This window comes from Lithobates pipiens, unplaced genomic scaffold (assembly GCF_037356315.1).
Source record: "Lithobates pipiens isolate NorthernLeopardFrog02 unplaced genomic scaffold, aLitPip1_a1.2 Scaffold_10, whole genome shotgun sequence".
Classification (NCBI taxonomy): domain Eukaryota; kingdom Metazoa; phylum Chordata; class Amphibia; order Anura; family Ranidae; genus Lithobates; species Lithobates pipiens.
This window is the reverse complement of record NW_027507686.1, coordinates 206227382-206246399: the sequence shown is the minus strand read 5'-3', so window position 1 is coordinate 206246399 and position 19018 is coordinate 206227382. Positions and strand designations below refer to the sequence as shown.

Sequence of the window (19018 nt, the reverse complement as noted above, 5' to 3'; positions counted from 1 at the left end):
GTAGGGTAGAGTGATCAGTGTGTAAAGTGATCTGTGTAGTATAGTGTGATTAGTGTGTGTAGTGTGGTCAGTGTGTGATCTGTGTAGTATAGTATGGTCAGTGTGTGATCTGTGTAGTATAGTGTGATCATTGTAGTGTAGAATGATCAGTGTGTATACAATGATTGGTGATTGGTGAGTGATGTATGTGTGTGTAGTGTGATCAGCGTATTGTAAAGTGATCTGTGTAGTATAGTGTGATCAGTGTGTGTAGTGTGATCGGTGTACGTGAAGTAATCAGTGTAGTGTGATCGGTGTATTGTAAAGCGATCGGTGTGTAGTGTATATAGAGATCAGTGTAGTGTATAGAGTAATCGGTGTGTGTAAAGTGATTGGTGTGTGTGTGTAGTGTGATCAGTGTAGTGTAGAATGATCAGAGTATACAGTGATCGGTGTGTGTGTTGTGTATCTAGAAATCAGTGTGTAGAGTGATCGGTGTGTGTGTGTTGTGTATCTAGAGATCAGTGTGTAGAGTGATCAGTGTGTGTGTTGTGTAGCTAGAGATCAGTGTGTAGAGTGATCGGTGTGTGTGTGTGTTGTGTATCTAGAGATCAGTGTGTAGAGTGATCAGTGTGTGTGTTGTGTAGCTAGAGATCAGTGTGTAGAGTGATCGGTGTGTGTGTGTTGTGTATCTAGAGATCAGTGTGTAGAGTGATCAGTGTGTGTGTTGTGTAGCTAGAGATCAGTGTGTAGAGTGATCGGTGTGTGTAGTGTGGTGTGTAGAGTGATCGGTGTGTGTGTAGTGTGGTGTGTAGAGTTGTGTGCCCCCATTGGGGGGGGGGTGACCCCGGAGCGCCCCCTGTGACCCCGGTGTCAGCCCTCCTCACCGCTCAGTGTCTCCTCTCCCAGATCGAGGCTCTCCTCTCCTCTCTCTCTCTCTCTCTCTCATCCTCCTCTCCCTCTCTCTCTCCTTTCCACTCTCAGCCAGCCGGGGGACCCTGAGGGTCGAAGGTTTCGCCCTGTCTGCACAGACCTCTGAGCCCCTCCATGGAGCTCCAGTGAAGGAAGCCCGGGGACTCATCCAGCCGGCAGGAGAGGTAATCATCCTCATCCTCCTCCTCCTCATCCTCCTCCTCCTCCTCCACCCGGATTACACAGGGATGGAAATCAGAAGGAAACAACACAAAGCCTGTGGGTTAGAGGTGCCTTGTCATAGCAAGTAGAAGGGCAGAGCGGGGAGTGTGTGCCCCCCATGCAGCCTGCACCCCCCCCATCCCCCACTATTGTCTCCCTTCTCTCTTCTCTCTTCTTTTTCTTTTATTTTTTATTTTTTATTTTTATTTAAATCTAATTAATTGAATAGCGACATGATGTGCCCTTTTCCCTCCCCCCTTCCTTCCTCTCTTCCCCTCTCCTTCCAGGTGAAGATCAGCCATCAGAGGGATTGATGTGACATTTGTATATTGGGTGGAAGGTCTGCGGGGGCATTACAATGTCACATCAGGCCAAGAGAGGCAGCCTGGCATAGAGAGAGCGAGGGGGAGCCATGCAAAAAAAAGTGCACTGACTATTATTCCCAGGGAGATGTCTATTGTGATGGAGGCAGGGCGCTCATACACAAGACCCCCCCCCCCCCCCCCATACAATACACAGGGGTATATGTGCCATGCCAGTCTATATTTCCTTCTTTGCCGTCTTGCCTTCCTCCTTGTGATCTGCCAGGCCTTGGAAGGGGGAAGGGTTTTATTTAATACAGCAGAAAAAAAAAAATAAGCTAGACGCTTTTTTAAAAAAAATTTTTTTTAGGGGGGTCTGAGTTCCATCAGGATCGCTCTCAGAACTTTTTTTTTTTGTAGAGTTAAAAAAAAAAAAGCGTAATTCCCTGTCGTGGTGAGCGTAGGTGGGAGAGAGCAAAGGGTTAATAAGTCTTTGTAGAGATCAGTGTTGGAAGGATATGCAGGAGTAGCTGGAAATCCATAGCACTGGCTTTGATCTCTTAACCCTTTCCTTGATTTTTTAACCTTCCCTGTGGCAAGTTTTCTTTTAGTCTCTCCGTTGGCGTGGGCATAAAAAAAAAAAAAGAAGAGAAAAAAGTAATATTTTGGAACCTTACATTTTTACGCAGGCGTGTGCACACCTGTGCATAAAAAAAGAAAATTGGGCTAGCTGCAACTTTGTATTATTATTGGTATTATTATTATTATTATACAAGATTTACATAGCACCAACAGTTTACACAGCACTTGACAATCAAAGGGGAGACAGTACAATACAATACAAGAGGGCCCTACTCATAAGAGCTTACAATCTAATTGGGTGGGGTTTGTAGCCGTGTAACTTTTTTTTTTTTTTTTTACATATCTGAACACAGGTGTATAGTTGTCTATGGAGTAATGCAAACGCTGTGTAAAAAGCAGTAATGCAGCAACCGTAAGTGCGTTATGCCTGCGCACATGCACTACTTTGCGCAGATTACAGAGTACAGCTGCCCATAGACACAAATGGGTGAAGGATGCTCTAGAACAGGCTTTCTCAACCTTTTCACCCTAGAGGAACCCCAAAAATATTTTATTATGTCTCTAGGAACCCACACGCTGTGTAAAATCAGTAATGCAGCAAGTGCGTTATGCCTGCGCACATGCGCTACTTTGCGCAGATTACAGAGTACAGCCACCCATAGACACAAATGGGTAAAGGATACCGTAGAGGAACCCCAAAAATATTTTTTATGTCTCGAGGAACCCTTCCTAAAACCAAATCATCAGGGTTCAATAGGAACAATGCCGCTTATATCGGTGGTCAATAGGAAGAATGTCCCCCTTAAAGCGGTGTTCTGAATGCCACCCTTAAAGACAGCTACTTTGCGCAAATTGCAGCGTACAGCCACCCATAGACACGAATGGGTGAAGGATGCTCTAGGACAGGCTTTCTCAACCTTTTACCGTAGAGGAACCCCAAAAATATTTTTTATGTCTCGAGGAACCCGTCCTAAAACCAAATCATCAGGGTTCAATAGGAACAATGCTCCTTATATTAGTGGTCAATAAGAAGAATGTCCCCCTTAAAGCGGTGTTCTGAATGCCACCCTTAAACACAGCTAAAAAGATATTTGGTGTCATGCTGCTGGCTTTGCTAAGCCACTGAACCTTGAACTCTGTAGACATCATCAAATAGGTGGTTCATCAGCCACAGCTCAAGGAACCCCTAGCAACCTCTGGAGGAACCCCAGGGTTCAGTGGAAGTTGAGAATGGCTGCTCCTTGAATGGCTAGGCAACCTCTGGAGGAACCCCAGGGTTTCACAGAACCCTGATTGAGAATGGCTGCTCCTTTAATAGCACGGAACCCCTAGCAACCTCTGGAGGTACCCTGATTGAGAATGGCGGCTCTAGGACATCCACCACACAATATATACACATTGTGGGGGATTTACTAAAACTGGAGAGTGCAAAATCTGATGCAGCTCTGCCTAGAAACCAATCAGCTTCCAGGTTTTATTGTCAAAGCTTCATTGAACAAGTGGAAGTTAGAAGCTGATTGGCTACTGTGCACAACTGCGCCAAATGCTGTAAAAAAAGGGGGGGGGGTTTGGGACTTTAAATGAGCCAAATGCTGAGTGCTCCTGTTTTAGTAAATTGCCCCCATTGTCTATTTAAATGAGCATGCATTAAAAAAAAAATAATAGAAAAATGTACATTTTAGCGCAGTACTTACGTGTGTACACTCAAGTATATTTGAGCGTATACACGTAAATTGCAATAATGGCAGCTAAGAGAGGTGGAAGAAGAATTTTACGCACACGCACATTTACGCGCTTGTATATGTGAGGTCCTTTCAGGACATAACGCGTTTTTTTTTTTCTTTCTGCCAGCTGCATATATACATCAGTAAATTATTTTATAATAGAATTCGGTGGTAACACGTTTAAAACGTAGCGCTCTGCGCAGATCTGAAGCGCCTTATCCGCCGTCGCCTTTGTTTTCTGCACTTTTATGCATCCAACCTTTGTTTCTTTTGATTCTGCAGTCTAAAAGATTGTTTACAAACGTGCATGTTTTTTGTTGTTAAAATATTTTTTTTTTTGATATAATAATTTTATAAACAGAAAAAAAATAACATAAAATAAATTGGTGATTTCCTTTTAAAGTCACCATGCACCTATTTAATGCCGTTCTATTTTATTGTGCCCCCTTTTTAATTGAAAGCCCCCCCCCCCCCCCAAATATTTCTCAGATCGCTGGTGCAGTGAACTAATATTAATATCCTTTATATAACCCTCTTCTGCCTTCTGTCTTTCCTAAAGCCTGCTTTGAGTCCCAGTGTGCGTTGTGCAGTGCTGAGCCAACTGTGGTGCCCATGTCACAGCCTTTGGTCACTGATTGTAATCAATCAATCCTAGAATAAGGCAGAGGGGAGGGGGGGAGAGGGACGGGAGCGTGTCAGCCAGAGAAAGAGAGAGAGAGAGAGAGAGAGAGAGAGAGAAAGAGAGGAGTCAGAGGAGCCAGGGAGACAACTGAAGATCAGCCAGCAGGGAAATCTTATGCTTTCTACAGAGAAAACCATCAGCGATCAGCATCCAGCTCACCATGGACTTAAATAGGTAGCAAGCATATCGCAAAACACTTTTTATACTTTGCAAACTCCTAAACTGTTGTATTGCTGCAGATAAGAAAAAAAAAAAAACAATAAATTGACCCTGATGCTATTCAATAAAACCTGACTTTCTACTAACAATTTGCATGCCGTGACCCAATAACGCTCTCTGTTGCAGGTGGTTCAAATATTTTTGGATATCTCCATTTATCTGCTTTAGAAATTTAGATGCTCGCTGTGTATTTTGACATATACAGTTCACTGAACTGCCGCAGGGTATAGGGTTTGATGATGTCTTTTTTTTTTTTTTTTTTAGGTTGGCGTCGTATCTGGGAATATCTTTTAAATGTAAATTGATGTTTTCTTTATAGTAAGCTTTATTGCTTTTTAGCCTTTTGACTTTTACTGTAGTGGCAATTGTAACTTGCATGGGTAGCTGAGTTGGTATTGTAAGCGATGAGGTCTACAATGTTTGTATACTGTTTATATTGTGTAGGTAGTTGCTTGCAGATAGGTTGTGAATGAAATATATTGCTTGAAATTTGGTGATTGTTGTCGGTTTCTGAAAATGTGGTTGTTGCAATGTTGTCACTTTGGCTGGTTTAAATTTTTATTTTTTTTTATTTTATAGCCGTTTGGGTTGTGTAGTGCCGGTTTACTTTGTTACATGCATTATATTGGTTCATTTCTTGGATGGGTGAACTGTAGCGTGGAAAGCAAAGCCCCTGCCAAAAAATCTGCAGCTAGTGTTTCCCAGATCCACAATAAAAGTGCTGTACATATGATGTGGCACGTTTTTGCTACCGCATAAATGGCTTCATGGACTTTCCAAAAATGCTGTGGAATTAATAATAGTTTGATTAAAACCCAAGCTTCATAAGCACGGTGGTCGAAAGATGTACGTTTTTTTTTTTTTATATTGCTGCACTCGGTTACATACTTTAATAAACCCAACTAACTCAATTTGGTTGCATGGTGCTTTCAATTATACCAGATCCACGAAAAAAAAAGTTCCTGTATCCAAAGCTGCCTTTTATATATTCTTTCACGGAACACTGAACATGATGTGATGTTTTTTTTTCTGATGCATAAAATATATATACCCGTATACAATATTTATAATGACCATTTATTAACATTTCCTTGTACATAATGTATGTGTAAGAGCAGGCAATAGGCTTTTTAACCTTGAAATGTTTTGCTTAGAGGAAGTTTAATGTGGACTTTTTATTTTACACCAAAGCATCGCAATTTTTTTCTTAAATTTTTTATTTATTATTATTATTGTTATTATTTTAACCTTGAAACGTTTTGCTGTTAGTGGAAGTTTAATCTGGACTTTTTATTTTGTACCAAAGCATTGCTATTTTTTTCTTACATTTTTTAATTATTAATATTATTATTATTATTATTTTAACCTTGAAACGTTTGCTGTTAGTGGAAGTTTCATGTGGACTTTTTATATTACACCAAAGCATCGCTATTTTTTTCTTCAATTTTTTTATATATTATTATTATTATTTTAACCTTGAAACGTTTGCTGTTAGTGGAAGTTTAATGTGGACTTTTTATTTTACACCAAAGCATCGCTATTTTTTTTCTTACATTTTTTTAAAATGTATTATTATTATTTTTTTAACCTCAAAATGTTTTGCTGTTAGTTGAAGTTTAATGTTCACTTTATTTTCAACAAAAGCATCCCCCCCCCCTTTTTTTTTTTTTTTTTTTTACATTTTTACGATTATTATTTTAGAGTTGTCCTTATGAGTAGTTTTACTTTCTTAAAAGCCTTGATCTGAAGTACAGGCTTTTAAATGTAGTATTAGGCTTAGCTGTTTGTTATGCATTACTGTCAAGGTAATATGCTGTTGGTATTATTTTGAGAAATCTGTGCAGATGTTTAAATTTCCATTTATATAGTACTGAATTGCAGGTGCCATGCGTTTTAAAGTATACCTGATTGCGTCTTGTTGTAGTATGGAGGTACAAGCGTCTTGTATATTTCTAGCTAGCCCAAGAAAAATAAGTACGATTAAAAAATACCCCATTTTTATGTGTTTTTAAATGTTGGTGCTCATAAAATGGCAATAATACTACCATCATTTTTGAATGGATGAAATGACTTTTTTTACCAGCGACATGTTCTGTAGCGTTCTATTAATTGCATAATAATTGCCATTAGTTGCTTGCTCAACTGAGCTTAAAATTTGATGTTCCCAGGCTAATGTCTTTAAGTAGTAGCCATCCTACCTACCGTAATGGAAGGAAACTGGTCTGGATAGAGCAATGGGGGAAAACATGCCAGCTGCACACAGCCTTGGTGGGATTCAAACCCCATGACCCAATAAGAAAATGGACATGGCAGGACTATCACTGAGCTCAAAATAGTAAAAATAATAAAGTATATGGTATAGTATAAAAATATAGTATTTTGGTCATTTAGTACAGTAAAAGCATTTTTTTGTATGTTTGTATCAAATTCATGGTCTGCATGTGGCCTGGTATGAATTTGGAGAGCCTTGGGATCACTTTTTTCAATATTTTAAGGGACCGTATTTTTGTGGTTTTGATTTGCAGGGATCGTTAACAGCTGAACATAAAGGTAGTACTTGGAAAAAGTACTCATACTGTATATATGCTGTATGTATAAAAGGAAAAAAAATTAAGATTATATATATATATATATATATATATATATATATATATATATATATATATATATATATATATATAATGGATACAATTTTTCTAAACAGCTTCTAAGGCATGCAAAATCTTGCAAGATTTACAAATACTGGAGCACTCAGAATCTGGTGCAACTGTGTATGGCAGCCAATCAGCTTCTAACGTCAGCTTGTTCAATTAAGCTTTGGTAAAACAAACCTGGAAACTGGTTGGTTTCTATGCAGAGCTGCAGGTCTTGCATGCCCCAGTTTTTGTAACCCCCCCCCCCCTGTGCTCAAAGTTAACTGTCCTTGGAAATCTTTCCAGGGACTCTGACTTTATTATACTGTGTGTATGTGTGTATATATATATATATATATATATATATATATATATATATATATATATATATATAATATATATATATATATATATGTTATGTATGTATATATATATATATATATATATATATAGTGTGTATATATATATATATATATATATATATATGTGTGTGTGTGTGTGTGTGTGTGTGTATGTATGTATGTGTATATATATATATATATATATATATATGTATGTACTCTATATAATAATGCTTGTGTATAAAAAAAAAAAAAATCAGTCTTAATACACATCTACAATACTGAACAATGGGGATTTTATAGTTGGGTTGATCAGTACTAAATACCAGGGACAAAACTTTTAGGTGATTTTTATTTCCTTCATTTAAATTGGCTGGTATAATACATAGGGATTCATTTACTAAATCTGGAGAGTGCAAAATCTGGTACAGCTTTGCATAGAAACCATCAGCTTCCAGGTTCAAGCCCTGCGATTCAGCTCAATTTCAAAGCTGCTGGTTAGTGCGATTTTCATGGGCGGCTTACCGACATCTGTGCAACTTCATGCTCAGATGTCAATGCAAGTCGCAGATGAAATCGCCAAAAATAGAACAGGAACCATTTCGGCGTTGGTGAAAGTCGCACCGTTTTGAACAGTTCCGTAGCCAGAAATAGGGTGCGATTTGTCATGCAATTTTGATCTGTCGAATCGCATGACAAGTCGCACTGGTGTGAACGGGGGGGCCTATCGTCAAAGCTTAATTTAGAAGCTGAAGGTAGAAGCTAATTGGCTACCATGCACAACTGCACTCTAGTTTTAGTAAATCAACCCCATAGTTCTTGAACTATATAGAAGCATTTTTACCAGTCCTTATCCTCTAAAGACGCATATATATATATATATATATATATATATATATATATATATATATATATATATATATATATATATATATATATATATATATATAATAAAGTCACAGTCCTAATGCTAAGCAAGGAGCATTTTATAGTTGGGATGATCAGTACTAAATACCAGGGACAAAAGTTTTAGGTGCTTTTATTTCCTTCATTTATAATTGCTGCTATAATACATAGATATTAAACTATATAGAAGCATTTTCACCAGTCCTTGTCCCCTAAAGGCACTCACAATCTAATGTCCCTACCACCCCCACTAGGACTGATTATGGGTGAATGTCAACCTGTTTTGTTTTTGGGAAGAAGATCAGAGCATCTGGAGGAAACCCAAACCAGCACAAGACGAATGAACAAACTCCATGCAGATAGTGTCTTTGGTGGGATTTAAACCCAAAACTCGGGACTACAAGACATAGGGGGAGATTTACTAATACTGGAGCACTCAGAATCTGGTACAGCTGTGCATTGCAGCCAATCAGCTTATAATTTCAGATTGTTACATTAAGCTTTGACAATACAACCTGGAAGCTGATTGGCTTCTATGCAGCCTGATTTTGCTCTCTCCAGTTTTAGTAAATCTCCCCTCTGTGTTCTGTAGATAACTGGCCCTGGAAATCTTCACAGGGAGTGCTGTGACTTTATTACAAAGTGATATACACAGTGTGTGTAATATATACATTTTATATATATATATATATATATATATATATATATATAAATAACATATGTGTGTGTGTGTATATATATATATATATATATATATATATATATATATATATATTATTGTATAATATGTGTATAATACAGTCACAGTCCTAATACACATCTATGATACTGAACAAGGAGAATTTTACAGTTTGATTCTGTACTAAATATCTGGGACAAAAAGTTTAGGAGATTTGATTACCTTCATTAATAATTGCTGCTATATTGAAAAAGTTCTTAAATTATATAGAAACACTCAGACTCTGGTACAGCAGCTGTGCTTGGTAGGCAATCATCTTCTACCTTCAGTTCATTCAATTAAGCTTTGACAATAAAACCTGGAAGCTGATTGGTTTCTATGGAGAGCTGCACCAGATTTTTCACTCTCCAGTTTTAGTAAATCTCATGGCTTTTTATTAATGCTCTAGGTGAACTTTAGCTCACATCTCACCTAGAACATTATTACAATGCCATGTTTTGCAGCCCTGAGTCGTGGGTTTAAATCTCCCCAAGGACACTTATCTGCATGGAGTTTGTTCATCCTCTAGATATCTTTAGTCCAGGTTGTATAACAGAATATGTACACAGGTTTCTTTTGGCTATTCTTCTATTCAATGTTAATGCTCTGTATACATTTCCACGTTTCTTCTGCTGGGTCTCCTTAGCAGCTGTCTTTTGAGTTGGCGAGCGTATTTCCACACAAACGTACCACATCTCCATTTTTCTGATGGGTTATGTTTTTTTTTTTTTTCTTTCTCTGCTGTATTTACTTCACAGGATGGCATAATTATGCAATTTCACACCGCAGCAAGAAACTTTGGGTTTGGAAATTAGCATAGCTCTAGGCGAGGTGACACGGGAAAGCAGGTGTTGCCTTATGTAAAACAACAATTGGGAGGCAAATTAGGAAGACAGCTGCAGATGGGTTAAGACATTTTTCTGTATTTTATAAAAATTTGCATCATTTTATATCAGTAAAAAAAAAGTTCCAGGGAGGTAAAGATTGGATGAGAAAAGTTTTTAAGGAATATTTCTTTTTTTCCTATTTTTATGCTGAATAATCAATTGGAAAACCAGGTAAAAACTCAGCTGTGAGCAGCCTTGCATGGCATATAGAATATATGAAGTTGGGTTAAATTCAAGCAGAAAATTACTAATAGCTCTTTAAATTAAAGGGTCACTCCACTCCAAAATGATATTTCAGGTTTTGGTAGATTGTTTATTTTATTTATTACAGGTACTTATATAGTGCCTTCAAAGCTAAGCGCGTTGAGACCCTATGGGGTAAAGGACCGCGCTATATCAACATGCAACTCAACTCAACTCAATGCAGAGCTACATATTGTACATTCACATCAGTCCGTGCCCTCAAGGAGCTTACAATCTAAGGCTGCATTCACAATAAAGCGTTTTGAAACGCGGGCAGATCTGTCGCAGATCTGCCCACAATTTGACAGTGCCGAGGTGTGAATGACAAAACGTGGAACTCGCATTTGAGATGCCATTCAATTGAATGACACCACAAATCACGGTCCGGGTCTGCCGCGTGCTAAAACGCGATTCAATTGCGACAACCCGCATCATGGGATGCATGTAGCTCATGAACTACTTTTGGGCGACATGCGTCCCGCAATGCAGGTTGCCACGATTGCAGCACAATTTATCTCATGACAAACGCGACAGACCCACACCCCACCCCAATTTGAGGTGCCATTCAAATGAATGGCATCTCAAATGCGAGTTCCACGTTTTGTCATTCACACTTCGGTGCTGTCAAATCCATAGCAGATCTGCCCGCTATTCAAAACACTGTAGTGTGAATGGAGCCTAAAGTAGATGCTTAAGGCTACTTTCACACTGGGGCCACCCTAGCATTAGCGCTGTTTAAATGCCGCTTTTCAGCCACTAGTGGGGTGCTTTTAACCCACACATGCAAATCTATGGCACAAAGAACTTGCTTTTTGGGTAACCAAGTCTGGTTAGAATCAAGGAGCTTAAAGTGCATCTAAACCACAAACCCAAAATGTTATATATTGCAGGTTACTAGTCCTTGGTGTAGTGCAGGGGTCTCCAAACTGCAGCCCGCAGGCCAGCTGTGGCACTTTGCTTGCCTTTATCCAGCCCTTGGTGCACTTTTTCTTCCAGTGACACCAATGATGGGGCACTATTCCTCTCACTAATACCAATGATGGGCACTATTTCTCTCACTAATACCAATGATAGGTAGGTACTATTCTTCTCACTAATACCAATGGTGGGCACTATTACTTTCACTAATACCAATGATGGGCACTAATACCAATTATGGGCACTATTTCTGTCACTAATACCAGTGATTGGCAAGATTCTTCTCACCAATACCAATGATGGTCACTATTGCTCTCACTAATACCAAAGATGGGCACTATTACTCTCACTAATACCAATGATGGGCACTATTACTCTCACTAATACCAATGATGGGCACTATTCTTCTCACTAATACCAATGATGGGCACTATTTCTGTCACTAATACCAGTGATTGGCAAGATTCTTCTCACCAATACCAATGATGGTCACTATTGCTCTCACTAATACCAATGATGGGCGCTATTACTCTCACTAATACCAATGATGGGCACTATTACTCTCACTAATACCCATGATGGGCACTATTCTTCTCACTAATACCAATGATGGGCACTATTCCTCTCACTAATACCAATGATGGGCACTATTCTTCTCACTAATACCAACGATGGGCACTATTTCTCTCACTAATACCAATGATTGGCACTATTCTTCTCACTAATACCAATGATGGGCACTATTCTTCTCACTAATACCAATGATGGGCACTATTTCTCTCACTAGTACCAATGATTGGCACTATTCTTCTCACCAATATCAATGATGGGCACTATTACTCTCACTAATACCAATGATGGCCACTATTACTCTCACTAATACCAATGATGTGCACTATTCCTTTCAATAATACCAATGATGGGCACTATTCCTCTCACTAATACCAACAATGGGCACTATTCTTCTCACTAATACCAATGATGTGCACTATTCTTCTCACTAATACCAATGATGGGCACTATTCCTCTTGCTGACACCAATGGTGTAAAATTTATATTTTTTACTCCCAGTGATGCCAGGGCATTGTCTACTACTACTGGCCCCAGTTCCGGCCCTCCTTAAGTTTGAAGGGCAGTAAACTGGCCCTTTGTTTTGAAAGTTTGGAGACCCCTGCTGTAGTGCATTCTCATGTGTCATTTTTCAAGCCTCTTCTTTTTTATGGTAATCCTGCAAATCGCACACCTCCTGTCCCTGGGTGGCTCTGTCACTCCTCCACTGCATCTATGGAGGGAGCCATGGTTTTAATCCTAGGCTGTTCTGATATGGACTAGTGCGTGTCTTCATCTTCAGTACATGGGGGTAGGACAATTTGTGTTTTACAGAAGAGCTAGGAAGAGATATGTTGCGGGAAGATTAGAATATGTAAACCCAGCATTTTTATATTCCTGATATGTCCCTGCTGTACCATGTACTTGTATAAGAAAGTCTCCTGTTCTCTTTGTATTGCCTCCTTTATGTGAAATCCCTGGTATTCCTGCCAGTCCCTCTGCTTTTCTATTAAAAACTGATCACAAGTATTTGTTGTATTTTCTGAAAATGTTCTTAGTCTGAAAAAAGAAAACAAATGAAGCCATCATGTATGAGGGCTGTAAGTTGCTTTATACTGTATTGCATTTTGTTCTGGGATTTCGCTTCCTTCTAATCACCCCACCACACTTTATCTACGACAAAATATCGCTTTTGCATGGAGTGACCTTCAGTTCAGACTCAACAGTTATAAATATTTAAAATGCCATAAAGCTAATCAGAATTGTGTTTATGTTAAAAATGGGTGTATTTTATTGAGTCAATAGATGGTTGTCTGTGAACTGCTGAACCGGTATTCCCGGGAATGAGAGCCGTTTGAAGCAAGTAAGCAAATAAGGGGAATACTTCTGAAAAATGGAGCAAAGGTTCAGTTGTTTCCCCATAGCAACTTCCATATTTATTATCAGTGTGTGTGTATATACAGTATCTCACAAAAGTCAGTACACCCTTCACATTTTTGTAAATATCTTATCATATCTTTTCATGTGACAACACTGAAGAAATGACACTTTGCTACAATGTAAAGTAGTGAGTGTACAGCTTGTATAACAGTGTAAATTTGCTGTCCCCTCAAATAACACACAGCCATTAATGTCTAAACCACTGGCAACAAAAGTGAATACACCTCTAAGTAAAAATGTCCAAATTGGGCCCAATTATTTTCCCTCCCCGTTGTCTTGTGACTCGTTATGCCGCGTACACACGATCAAACAAGCGGGTGGAAAAGTCCGGCAAACTCAAGTCCGCCAGACAATCCCCCCCGTGTGTAGCCTTCGGCATATTTTTTTACCCGAAAGTACGGCGGACTTAGAAAGAAGTTTTGCACTCCAATCTTCCCGCCGGACTCGCATTTCGGCGGACATTCCGGCCGTGTGCATGCCAGTCCGCCGTACTTTTGAAATGAGCGGACTTTTCCCGCCCGAAGAAAAGTCCGCTCATTTCGAGCGGGTCTGCAGGTAGGCGGGGCCCGCGAAGGAGACACCGCTGGATCCGCCACCTGGTATGGTGTGTACGCGGCTTTAGTGTTACATGGTCTTATCGCTCTCACTCTCTCATGCTGGTGACTGGAAGTTCAACATGGCACCTCATGGCAAAGAACCCTCTGAGGATCTGAAAAAAAGAATTGTTGCTCTACATAAAGATGGCCTAGGCTATAAGAAGATTGCCAAGACCCGGAAACTGAGCTGCAGCACGTTGGTCAAGACCCCTTTGTCAGGCATGGGATTTTTATCACATGCCTGACGAAGGGGTCCTGCGCGGCTCCAAAACGTTGCACTTTCCTTTGTGATGTGATCCTTTCCATTAAAACCCTTTGGACAAAAATTGTCGATCCATGGTGTGCTGGCGAATATGTACGCTCATTTTGTAATAAGACATAATTAGAAAGGCGGGCCGTGCACCAGGTGTGTGGTTCGGCTTATACAGTTCTAATGATAAGGGGAGCAGCCTTCTTGACGATGTTCAGGGTCCCCCCGCAGTGCTGATGCCCTCAATGGCATTACTGTGCCCTGTAATGGAGGGACCTGAGAGTGCTGTGAGGGGAAGCAGAAAATTGACACTCCCGGAAGTGTCGGTTAACCTGTGGACTTTTCTCAGAATCAAAGCTGCGTTGTACGGCATGAAGGAGAGTATTTACAGCCTTCTTTTACAAGTAGGCACTGACTGCAAAACTTTAGTGGGGTCATTTTAAAGTAGGAGTAAACTCCCATGCATAATTTGTACTTACTGTATAGGTAAGCCTATAATAAGGCCTATAATAAGGCTTACCTATAGATACAGTAAATATCTCCTAAACGTGCACAGTTTAGGAGATATTTACTGTACATGCAGCTGGTGACATCACTGGCACATGCACTGTGAAGGAACGGCCACCCGGGCCATTCCTTCAGAGTCCTGTGCTGTAAATGGCAGCTCCCGCGCGCATGCGTAGGAGTGACGTCATCACAGCTGTGGCCACTAACACAGCCTGAGTCTATGAACCCGGAAGGAAGACGGGTGAAGTTTGAAGCCCTGTCAGCTGTGATGGATCACCGCTGGAAGGGTTTGTTCTAAGGTAAGTTTCACATTATATACTAGTATGCGATGTATACTAGCACATCATAACTTTGCCTTGCAAAAAAAATCGCTGGCAGTTTACTACCGCTTTAAAGTTGAACTGCAAACATTTTTAACACATCATTTAAAGTATAACTAAAGGTGTTTTCTTTTAGCTTTGGATAGTGTGGAGAGGGATTAGAACGCCTGTCAGTGTTTATTGCTGTCTGTGTCCCCGTTAGGGAGATTCTTCCTCTCTATTAGTCCTGTTTACCATTATCATTGAAAATGAAAGTAAAAGAAAATCCCAAATTTTGGGTTGTCCTCAGAAAAGCAATAGAGGGCAAGTATTCCAGTGGGGGCACTAGTTCTGGTGACCTGAGCGTCCCCAAGGGATTCTCTTAATTTGCAGGGATTTCCTCTAACTTCCTATTTGGCTATGGGACTGGAAGTGAAGGAAAATCTCCCCAATGGGAGAGAGATGACAAAAACAAATATATAATGGGTTATAATCCTCCTTTACTCCATCCAAAATGAAAAAAAAAATGTCATTATACTGCGGCAGGTTGGCATGGCTGCGCAAATTGCCGTAGGTGTACGTCTGCCGCTTTAAGAGCTATAGGGGGCACACGTGTGCCAGCGGCGCGACGTCGGTGCCTATGCGCTTGGCCGGCAGCCATGAACACTCCTCAGAGATCCCTGTTCTGTCAGGGAACAAGAGAGATATATGCTGTTCCTAGTGATCAGGAACAGCGATCTCTCTCTCTACTCCCAGTCAGTCCCCTCCCCCCACAGTTAGAAACATCTCCCTAGGGAACGCTTAACTCCTTGATCGCCCCCTACTGTTAACCCCTTCCCTGCCAGTGACATTTTTACAGTAATCAATTGCTATTTTTAGCTCTGATAGCTATATAAATGTCACTGGTCCCAAAAAAGTGTCAAAAGTGTCCGATCTGTCCACCGCAATGTCGCAGTCCCGCTAAGAATCACTGATGACTGCCATTACTAGTAAAAAATTACAAAATAATAAAAAAGCCATAAATATATCCCCTATTGTGTAGACACTATAACTTTTGCGCAAACCAATCAATATACGCTTATTTTTTTTTACCAAAAATATGTAGAATACATTTTGGCCTAAATTTATGAAGAAACATGTTTTTTTTTGGATATTTATTATAGCAAGAAGTAAAAAATATAGTTTTTTTTTTTTTTCAAAATTGTCGTTTTATTTTCTTGTTTATAGCGCAAAAAATAAAAACCGCAGAGGTGATCAAATTACACCAAAAGAAAGCTATAATTGTGGGGAAAAAAAAGAACATAAATTTTGTTTGTGTACAATGTCGCATGACCGCACAATTGTCAAAGTGACGCAGTGCGATATCGTAAAAAATGGTCTTTGTCAGGAAGTGGGTAAATCCTTCCGGGGCTGAAGTGGTTAAATTAAAAAAACATTAAAAAACAAACATCATTTAATTTAGAAAAGCAGAAGAAGCTAAAAAAACTGCGCAGTTTTTTTGCTAAAAATATACAAATTTGTCAGTTATTTACCTTCCTCTTCAATCCACTAGTTTTCAGCCTGCTCAGGTTTTCTGAGTTTGTATGTCTCAATATGCAGGGGTCTGGATCATATAAACACAACGGTATATCTTTATATTATATTCAGCAAACCATTATATATATATATGTATATATATATATATATGTATATATATATATATATATATATATATATATATATATATATATATATATATATACACAGTATATATATATATATATATATATATATATATATATATATATATATATATATATATATATATATATATATTTCATGTGAGTTCTGCCTGTCATCTTTTTCAACAACTTCCTGGATTCCCTGCGTGCATTTCAGCTTAATTTCTCAGGACTACATATCCCATGGTTACCTTGCTGCTTGCAAGCAGTAATTCCTGTACTGAGTCCGCCTCCTCAAACTGGGGATGTTCATAAATTAAGGTTACTAACTTCAAGACTGTACAGATTAATAGGAGCAGGCTAGAAATACATGAAATATAATGTAGAAATTGATATATGATTTTACATTTTGACCACATAATAGCTTTTCAGGTCTAGCATTATAGGGCATCAAAGTAGGTCCCGACAAGTCCCCTATCTTCTCTTCATTCAACTTGCATTGTGTTCATAAAATGCAACGCACCCTTTGGGATAGAGATAGATGAATAACAGGATGACAGGACCTTTTTCCCCCATTTACAGAATATGTTGCATTCTCTGAAAGCCATGCAAGGACTTTTGACAATGGAGAAGAGGACATAAAAGGATGGAGTCCATTGGGACCTTCAATGTACTCCAATGTTAGACTTGTAGCTATTAACCCCGCAGCGCTGCACGTTCAGCATTATAAAGAGGGGCAGGCATCAAAGTGGATGTAAACCTCAAAAATATTTTTTTTAATTAAGGCTTGCACCTTGTACAGTATAGGATTTCATGTCATCTGTGCCCAGTCTTGCCACACATAATTAATCCAGCTCTGAGCAATCCTCTTATCTTTTTTCAGTAAGATAAAAACTGACACACAGAGAAATACCGTAGGAGTCAGTTCTTCCCCCTTGCTGTGAGTGACAGGTGATTTACATATCTCATGCACAAGTGTGACAGAGGCATTCTGTGTACTTCAGATCCCCTCCTCCTTTCTTCTCCAGCTCTCCCAGCATTGGTTATTCCACACCACAGCATGATTGGGCTTGCTGAAGTCATGTGTTGACTTTTCTGGGTTTTGACTGGATGTTAGTGATCATAGCAGAAGTTCAGTGTAAGAAATACACAGGAGATAATGCTTGTTGACAAGGGGGGTGTAGAGGTTGGGGGGGGGTCTACTGACATCAAGACTCCACCCACTGAGCTCCGTACAACAGACCCACCCACACAATCTGCAGTTTTTTGGGTTTCGTAACACAGTGGTCATCAACCCTGTCCTCAGGGCCCACTAACAGGTGATATACTTTGCTGCTCAGTGATTGCAGTATTCTAGTCTGCATCTCTCCAAGGTAATACATAAAATCTGGCCTATTAGTGGGCCCTGAGGACAGGGTTGATGACCACTGTCATAGCAGACAGAGGGGAGACAGGTAAGGATACATGCAGGAGGCATGTATATCCTTCTAAATAACCTCTATGGCCGTAGTTTGGAAAGGATGAGAGTGGGTTTACATCCACTTTAAGTAAACATATCTACAGGAACGATCAGTCTACAGGACATGGGACATATATCTTTACAATTATATGACTTTTGCTGTAGCAAAGAAAAAACTGAACTTCAGCTTTAAGGAACTTTACAGCTTTTTTTTATTTTTTAGAGCAAATTTGGGCAACTTGTGGCTCATCGGTGGTCCTGGATGTCACAGCATGCTCTTCATGGATAATCTCCAGGCTCCAGGACTGCCTCTGGAATTTGGAGCAGCGATGCTCTTGCCTGCCTGTGTTGGTCATCATATATATTATGTTCCTAAATGGTGTGGAAGATAATCCCAGTGAGCGATTCTGCATCCAATATGGATGAAATCCTGGCCTTGTTTATGGTGGCACCACTCCAAAAGACAAATTTACTGCACTCACTTCTGGGGTCTGAGTTTTTTTTATGGAAACTTTTACAGAGGAACATTTAGGTGTTTGTAAAATACATTGAAGGGCTTCATGTGTAACAAGAAGAGGGAAGGAAACACGCTCTGCTGTTCAAAGGTGGATTTTGATTTTCTTGCCTGAGCAAAATAATGACTCCTGGTTGCTTTGGGTAACGTCTACAGTTTCCTGTACTGGACATGTCGTCTTTGCTCATCGTCTCTCAGATTGGTCTGGTTGCGTGCCGTTACATTATCATTCTCCTGTAAAGTGACAGGAAGTATGAGCAATGAAAGGGCTACTGTCCACTGATGACACGTGATGGTCATTTATCAGAATTTAGTTGATTTTCAGTTCCTTGTACAGTTATAAGAGTTGTACAGTTTGTCACAATGGAGAACTACAAAGGTCAGAGCACTAGAAATTGTTTCTCAGCAACAGATTTGTTTGGTCAGTAAGCACATTACAATCTGATTGTACAATCTATTTTAGATTTACTAACAG

The 19018-nt window shown here is 39.6% G+C and overlaps 1 protein-coding gene across 2 annotated transcripts in view; it reads left to right on the top strand.

The window, feature by feature from the left end:
• Positions 1–909: 909 nt before the first annotated feature.
• MPPED2 (metallophosphoesterase domain containing 2) overlaps positions 910–19018 on the top strand; it is a 323138-nt gene continuing 305029 nt past the window's right edge. Inside the window, exon 1 of one of the 2 annotated variants that reach the window (XM_077460864.1) lies at positions 910–1076. The gene's annotated coding sequence lies outside the window, so the exon portion shown is untranslated. Of the gene's footprint in view, positions 1077–4416; positions 4578–19018 lie in introns of those variants that run through there. The other variant, XM_077460865.1, reaches the window with a different exon arrangement.